Raw genomic sequence first — 8620 nt, 5'->3', positions numbered from 1 at the left:
GTATTCTTTCAAAAAAATTGAACCTAAATCTATATTTCATCGTTTGATTTAGGGACATAGAGGAATCAGTTAAGCAACTAAATCTTAGGACACTCATCTTAATAACTCACAAGACACTGATGCTACTATATTAATTTATATTGCTTAGACCTGCTCAGATGTTTTTAAATAAATGGAATATTCATGTATTTTCTTTTGGGGAAACCTTCTTTCTGCCTTTTCTGGCAACTGGGTATCTATAAAAGTCTCAGGCTTCAGAATGTTACTCAGTGAGTATAAAACCAGGGAACGGAGAGTGGGTGTTCTTGAGGGTATTTGACCTTGGATGTAACAGAGGTTTGTGAATTAATTTTACTTTACTCCAGGGAACTACATTTGAACATTGGGTGACTATCCAGAAGAGCGATGCCCTTAAATTATGTTCCATATTTGTGTACACCCTTAAAATATGTGTATATCTATGTATTCTTAATTTACATAAATGTTAGAGATCTATTTAGTATATATATTTTTATTGACAAGTAAAACCATTTATTGAAGGCCTACTCTATATCAAGCACTCTTGTAGCTACTAGAGACATGATCATCTTGTGCATGTATTTTGAATTTATAGAAATGACAGTCTACTATATATCTCAATCCATGTCTTACTGTCATCAGCCAACAGTATCTTATTCAGATCTCTCCATGCTGAGTGTACATCTGTTTTATTATTCTGACTACTGCATACTATTCATCAAATGCTCTTATCAACCCTCCTTGTGGTAGAAACTTATATTGCCTCCAACTCATCACTACCACCAATAATACTGCAATAAACATATCCTTGGGCCTAGTCTGTTATAATCAGAGTTTATCCAAGTTATAAGCCCAGGTGTGGGATTGCTGAATACTGCCAGATTGCTCTCAGGAGTCTCTGCACTCATTTAGACTTCTAGACACATTTCATGGAAGGCTATTTCCTCAATCCTCAACAACAATTGACATTATTCAATTTAGTATTTTTCCCCCAATCTGACAGACACAAGATGCTGTCTCATGGTTGTCTTAATTGCTATGTCTTTGATGATAAGTGTTACCTTATATTTGGATCGCATCTTCATAGCCACTGCCTACTTTTCTGTTCCATCGCCTTTTTTCTTTCTTTTTTTCTTTTTTCTTTTTTTTATTTTTTGAGACAGAGTCTCACTGTGGCACCCAGGCTGAAGTGCAGTGGCGTGATCTCAGCTCACTGCAGCCTCCATCTCCCAGGTTCAAGTGATTCTCCTGCCTTAGCCTCCCACGTAGCTGGGGTTACAGGCACCCACCACGCCCGGCTAATTTTTGTATTTTTAGTAGAGAGGGGGTCTCACCATGTTGGCCAGGCTGGTCTCAAACTCCTGACCTCAAATGATCCACCTGCCTCAGCCTCCCCAAGTGCTGGGATTACAGGTATGAGCCAACATGCCCGGCTTATTTTTTTCTTTTAAATATATCAGGTCTCCCCCGAGTTAATACTATCAATGTAATTCCAATTCAAAGCCCAGCAAGAATCTGCTTTGTGTCTTGGAGATGTTCCATGCATCACAATTCCCCCCCTCAGAGGGGAAGCTCCTGGAGCTCAGGGCTGCTGTTGCTCTTGCAGCTCCCACAGCACTCTCCCCAGAGCCTCACTCAGAGCAGGCCTCAGTGAATGCTTATTTATGGGATCTATGTGAGTCAAGAGGCGGAAGAGGATGCTGTGAAAATGCAGAATCCAGGTACAGCGGCAGAGCTGGATGGCCAAGAGTAGGGAGCTATGACACCGGAGGCATTGTTGATGGGGACGCTTTAGAAAATGTTCTTTCCTGAGGGACCAGGACAAATGCCCTTTGAAATCCTATTTCTAAAAATAAAAATGAAGAAAGGAACAGAAACAACAACAACAAAAAAAACCTATACATTTTTTAGCTAGAAATATTCCACCTAAGAGCTTCTTTTTTCCATAGTTCTGAGAGCTCATGCCAAGTGCGGTCCTGAAGCTTCCATGAACTGTAGCCAGTGACTGCCTTAGACAATCTTACATTGAGTCCTGTTCTAGATGCCAAGGATGATAATATCATTCCCTGGAAACAGCAGGCCTCATGGAGAGCATTGGGAAGAGGCTGTCCTTGCTCAGCACCTGTCACCCAGATTGCGTGCTAACTTTTCTGGAGCTCCATCTTTATTCTACATGTTGATTAGATGCACTCAGCATAATAAATTGCAGAAGGCTTCAACGTTTCTGTAGCTAAGTGCTGCTCAGAGACAGTGACTCTGTCAGTGCTGAATGAAGACACTGGGTCTCGCTTAGCTACCATGCCATGCTGAATGTCTTGGACCTGGTTCCTTTTAGCAGAAGGCTGATTAAACCCACATAGCGCTGAGATCATAGGAATGGCCGTAAATGGCATTTATCTGCTTGAGGGTACGTTTTGTTTTCTCAGATAGACTGCAAGCTGCCTGAGGACATAAACCATAGATTATTCCTCTTTGTTTCTAGAAGACAGCTATGCTCATAATTCAGCACTTAATAATTATTTGTTACAATTACTAATGAGTGAATTAATGAGAATGAATAATCGAGGCTTGATGTTCAATGATCCCAGAATACATCAGTATGCCTGCTAGGCCAAGCGCCTGTGTATACCAGAGTTTAGGTATTATATACATTAGGTATTATAAACTCATTGAACATCAAGCCTTGATTATTCATTCTAATTAATTCACTCATTAGCAATTGTATATTAGTAATTATATACATTATATACCTAAACTCTGGTATTATATACAAGTGCTTGGCCTAGCAGGCATACTGATGTATTTTGGGATGATTGAACCAATAAGGAGCAATAAGATTTTGTTGATATAAAGAGAAAGGCAAGTGGAGGAAGAGAAAAGGAGTTAAAACTGCAAAGGTATGAATGACCCCAAATTAGCATGGACTGGTTGGCTGCACATCCTGTTGGGTTACTCAGGACTCTTGGTTGTCCTCAAAATTGAAGGATTTGGTCAACGTTTCTGTCAATCCCAATTTCTCTTTCTAGCTTAACTTGCTGTAGGTACAGCCCTGGATAATCAGGCTAGGGTTTATTAGTCTGGGGATGGATAAGAGATCCAACCAGCCGGCTGGGCGCAGTGGCTCATGCCTGTGATCCCAGCACTTTGGGAGGCCAAGGCAGGAGGATCACGAGGTCAAGAGATCGAAACCATCCTGACCAACGTGGTGAAACCCCATCTCTACGAAAGATACAAAAATTAGCTGGGCATAGTGGCGCGCCTGTAGTCCCAGCTGTTTGGAAGGCTGAGACAGGAGAATCACTTGAGGAGAACCTGGGAGGCAGATGTTGCAGTGAGCCAAGATCGCACCACTGCATTCCAACCTAGTGACAGAGTGAGACTCTGTCTCAAAAAACAAAACAAAACAAAAAAATGAGATCCAACCAGCCAATTTATCAACTAGCTAGCATTCACAGTCCTCTCATGGGTTTTGAGTGAAGGGACACAAGGAGAGGGAATAAGCAGCCCTGAGGATAGAAGCTGAGTCACATGAATAGTAGTACGCTAGTAGAAAGACTGGTGAACTCTTGTGGCTTGAATTCCTGTCCCCCCTCACTCCTGATGTTCAGCTTTTCTTGAGTTTCTGAAAAACCACTTTATATCTTAAAAATGCACACCTTTACATGTTTCCCTTACTCGTTTAAAAATTCCAAGCTACTTTGAACAAGCTTCTGATCTTTGCCACCAAATGAGGCTATGTCTAAAGCACTCCTCTCAATGACAATTTCATAGCTTGGGCTTTGATGGGTAACCTGCAGCCCCACTGGCCACTCCAGCAGATGGTGACCCTGTGGGTGGTAGGGAGGCTTGAAGGATCTAGTGCATCTTAGCTGAAAGTGGCTTGTCTCAAACAGACGTGAGAAGGCCCAGCGTTGAAAGGATTCAGGATCAGGGCAACCTGCTGTCCTTCACTGGTGCAGCCGCTTGGCCTCTACTGATTCCACTGACCCAAGTGATCATACACAGTGGCCTCTGCCCCTGTGATAGCAATCAGTCCAGCCAACCAGATGCACCTGCAGCAGGGCCATAGAATTCCAAACTAGAATAGACTTCAGTACCCCCTTAATTCATGGATCAGCTCTACAGCTTCTCTTACAAATGGTCATCCCATCCCTTCTTAAACGTGACAGGGCAGCCAATGTCGAGATACCCTCACAGAAAGAATGTGGCTCCTAATTTTAATCTTCTTCCCTTTAAATTCTACCCTTTGATGCTAGTTTTGGACCTCTTCAGATATACGGAAACATAAAACTCTTTAAAGAATTTAGTCAGTCTTTACACATTTGGACAAAAGACTCATATCTCCTTTAAAGCTTCCTTTTTCCAGGCGAAATATGCCTAGACTCTCCAGTCATTCCTTCTGCGGCATCATTTTGAATCTCTTCATCATCCCAGTCACTTTTTTTTTTTTTTTTTTTGAGATGGAGTCTCGCTCTGTCGCCCAGGCTGAAGTGCGGTGGTGGGATCTTGGCTCACTGCAAGCTCCGCCTCCCGGGTTCAAGTCGTTCTCCTGTCTTAGCCTCCGAAGTAGCTGGGACTACAGGCGCACGCCACCATGCCTGGCTAATTTCTTGTAATTTTAGTATAGACAAGGTTTCACCGTGTTAGCCAGGATGGTCTCGATTTCCTGACCTTATGATCCGCCCGCCTCGGGCTCCCAAAGTGCTGGGATTACAGGCATGAGCCACTGCGCCTGGCCCATCACAGTCACTTTTTATCAGGCTGGATTCTGAGTTGACTCTGGGTTTTTCTTCAAATGTGTCAACCATGTGCCCTTGGATGGCATCAGATCAGGGGGAGTAGAGCAGGCCTCTCACCTCCTTTTCCCCTACGACTGCATTCGCCTCTGGGGCAATTCCTTTCTTTTAACTGCAGTTGTGTTTGAGCCCACCTTTCCAGTCAGTGGCAGAAGGCTGGCCTGGAGTGATAGCCAAGCTCTGACCTGCCTGTGCCATCTTGGGGCACCAGAGTGGCCAGCAGTGCCTTACCCACCCTTAGAGAGAGTCAGCCCCTGTCAGCTCCACAAGGGATAGTCCCACTCTTACCACAGGCATGGGCCAGAGCCGGGCCCTGATCTCAGCTGGACCAAGGAGACCCCTGCCCTGGTCAGTTAGCTGTGAGGTGCCTCACTGGAAGGCCATCGAGACATGGAAGCTGACCTTGCCTTTTGGGATGGTCATGAGAGAGTAGCGAAGCCTCATGTGTTAGTCCGTTCTCACGCTGCTCTAAAGAAATACCCAAGACTGGGTAATTTATAAAGGAAAGAGGTTTAATTGACTCAGTTCAGCAAGGCTGGGAAGGCCTCAGGAAACTGACAATCATGGCAGAAGGTAAAGGGGAAGGAGACACCTTCTTCACAGGGCAGCGGGACGGAGTGAGTCGCAAAGGGGAAGAACCCTTTATAAAACCATCAGATCTTGTGAGACTCCCTCACTATCACGAGAACAGCATGCTGCCCCCACGATCCAGTCGCCTCCCACTGGTTTTCACCCTTGACACGTGGGGATTGTGGGATTACAATTCGAGATGAGATTTGGGTGGGGAAACAGAGCCAAACCCTATCACCTCTTATCTACTGCAGATATGAAGAAGGCTCCCGGAAGCAAAGAAAAGAATCCGCAAGGCCCCACAGAGATAGAAACAGGGAAATTAACCAGCAACTTTTCACTTCCCAGAAGTCCCCACTAACCCTCTTTCAACTGGTTTCCATGAGGTTTCTCTGAAATGAATCCACTTTTAAACGTAAGACTCCTTGTATGAATGTTGGTTCTGAACAAATAGTCCCTTGACTAGGCCCCTAAGCAAGTCTTTGAACCTTACTTAGTTTTCCTTCTGGATATACTGAATTGAAGTATGGTGGGCTCCTCCCACTCTGCGATTCTGTGTCACATCATCCCATTCTATACTTCTGTACTTGGGAGGGCTTTAAGAATAAAAGCCTAAGGATATAACTTTATACGGAACCCTTGGTAAATTTCATCTTGTGTTTTGGTTAATCTTCCAAAACATCTCACATTTTGGAATATGTTTGGGGCTTTGATTAGCAAAAAGTAAATTAAAGAACAAGTTGAGAGCAGTGGCTTCACACATCTTCTCAGAAACCTATCAAAGGGTTGTCTCTCACATCAGATGAACTGTCGAGGAATTCTATTTATAGATGGCTTAGCAATTCATTCATTTCTCAATTTCACCAGAGGTTAGTTATAGACTGAGGGGGTGCTTTTCTAACTTCAGCAGAAATACACGTGAGTGGTAGGTACCAACGTTTTGGTTTACTGTGATCTGTGAAGATGGTTGGTTACCTAAGAACAAGACACCCACATCTTGAAGGACCATGAAAGTGGACTCTGGTATGAACCCATTATGAAAGGTCAGATACACCACACAAAGAACCAGTGAAACTCAGATTAGTCAATTTGCCATTTGTTAGCAACACAGGCATAAAGAGTTGGTGGGAAAGGATGTAGGAATTTTGGCTAAAAGAAGCTTTTGGCTTATCTTCAGATTCCAATTATGCAAGGCTATCCCCGTCCCTCATTACCACAGATAAATTAAACATCAGCTTAGAGTTCAACTTGGCAACTTGGAGAAAACAAAGAATATATCTTTGAGGCAAAATGTGGGCTGTATCTATTTGTGGTTCATATGTGCTCCAAAAAGACAGGCAGGCAGAAAGCAAGACTGCCTCTCCCAACTGCAGCGTTAAATAGCAGAGGCAATGGGAACGCTGGGTATTTCTTGGACACACCGTGCTCTGTGGGAAACAGACACTTCTGTAGATACTGTTCAGAGATGCTTAAGGAAAAGACAAAAAGCAGAAAAAGAAGGAGGAGGCACATGCATTCAGGTCACCTGCAGTTACCATCCACGGACAGCTTTTTGCAGTTCATCCTGGGTAACTGTCATGCTCGTGTGAATGAGCCATTGAGGTCCATGTCCTTGTGTGTGGTCTTTGACATCAGCCAGAACAACTCCAAATCCCGTTGTCTGGAATATAGACACCCCTCAGCCTGTCAAGCCCCGCACTCCCCCGCCCCATTCTATTAGCTTTTATTTGACTTCATTTTCTTCCCTTCCTAGTCACTCTATTCTTTTGCTTCGACTGCTCAGCAAGTCCCATCCCTGGGTGAATCCATCAGTTGGCCTCAGTTTCTCCATTCAGAAAATGGGTATAAGTAGAGCTACCCCATGGGGTTGGCATGATGCTGAAATGAGATATGCATGTTAAGGGCATGGCTCCAGGCCTGCAAGCGGCACCCACTCAGTAGATGGCAGTTCTCTACACCCTATGATCTCTCCCTCTCTACCGTATCTTCCCTCTACTTACAAACAGGTTCTTTGTCCTACTCTTGAAAAATCCTTTAAAGCTACAGAACATCCCTCCTTCTCTTCATCACCAAAGATCATGAAAGACTGGTGTGCTCACTGCCTCCTCTTCCTCAGTGTCCACATTCCCACCACCACTGTGGTCTGATTTCAACCCCATCATTCCCCTTCTCCACCCCTATCCTGCCTTGACTCCTGACTCTAGCCTCTCAAATGCAAACCCTCAGTGTGATCCTCTATGCTTACCTTATTTTCTCTCCTTATATCCAATAGGTCACTAGATTTAGTCAATCCTCTCCCAGAAATGTCACCTGCCTTTGCATTTCCACTGTCTCAAAGCCAGTTCCCTCCTCCCCTACCGGTTCAGATCAGGACCTTCATGACTTATCTCCCTGCTCAGTCTTGGCCTCTCAGATCCATCTTCACACCCAACTCTACTTAAAACTCTCAGGGGTTCTTCATCATCTCTAGGACAATGTCTGAACCCCTAAGCATGGCACATGGGGCCTTGCCTGTGGCCTCACACTTCCCCTGCTGGGGTCCATGCACACATGAGCGTGACACATGACTTCCACACCAGGTCCCGCTCCCCTGCCACTCTCCCTCTAGCTAGACCTCCCTTGCCCTTTCACTTTTGATTAAACTCCTTGTCTTCCCATAAGACCCAAGCATCACTGGCTTGGTAAAGGCTTCCCCAACCTCCTGCTCAGGGGCCTGCGGCACTTTGCTGATGCTGTAACTTACCTTCAGGAATGTAGCCTCCCCCATAGTAGGCTGCAGATGGTGGGGATCTTAACCATGGTGACAGCTTCAGCACTTGGCATGGAGTCAGGCTCATAACAGGTGACCAAATACCACATGCTGTGCAATTAATAAAATGAAGGAAGAGGCTAGACGCAGTGGCTCAAGCCTGTAATCCCAGCACTTTTGGAGGCTGAAGTGAGTGAATTGCTTGAGGCCAGGAGTTCAAGACCAGACTGTCCAAAATGGTGAAACCCTGTGTTTACTAAAAATATAAAAAAATTAGTCAGGTGTGGTGGTGCACGCCTGTGATCCCAGCTACTCAGGAAGCTGAGACAGAAAAATCACTTGAACCCAGGAGGCAGAGGTTGCAGTGAGCCGGGATCACTCCTCTACACTTCAGCCTAGGTGACAGAGTGAGTGAGACTCTGTCAAGAAAGAAAGAAAAGAAGAAAGAAAGAAAAGAAAGAAGGAAGGAAGGAAGGAAGGAAAGAAA

Source organism: Mandrillus leucophaeus, unplaced genomic scaffold (assembly GCF_000951045.1).
Source record: "Mandrillus leucophaeus isolate KB7577 unplaced genomic scaffold, Mleu.le_1.0 Scaffold350, whole genome shotgun sequence".
Lineage (NCBI taxonomy): Eukaryota > Metazoa > Chordata > Mammalia > Primates > Cercopithecidae > Mandrillus > Mandrillus leucophaeus.
This window is presented reverse-complemented; position numbering follows the sequence as displayed.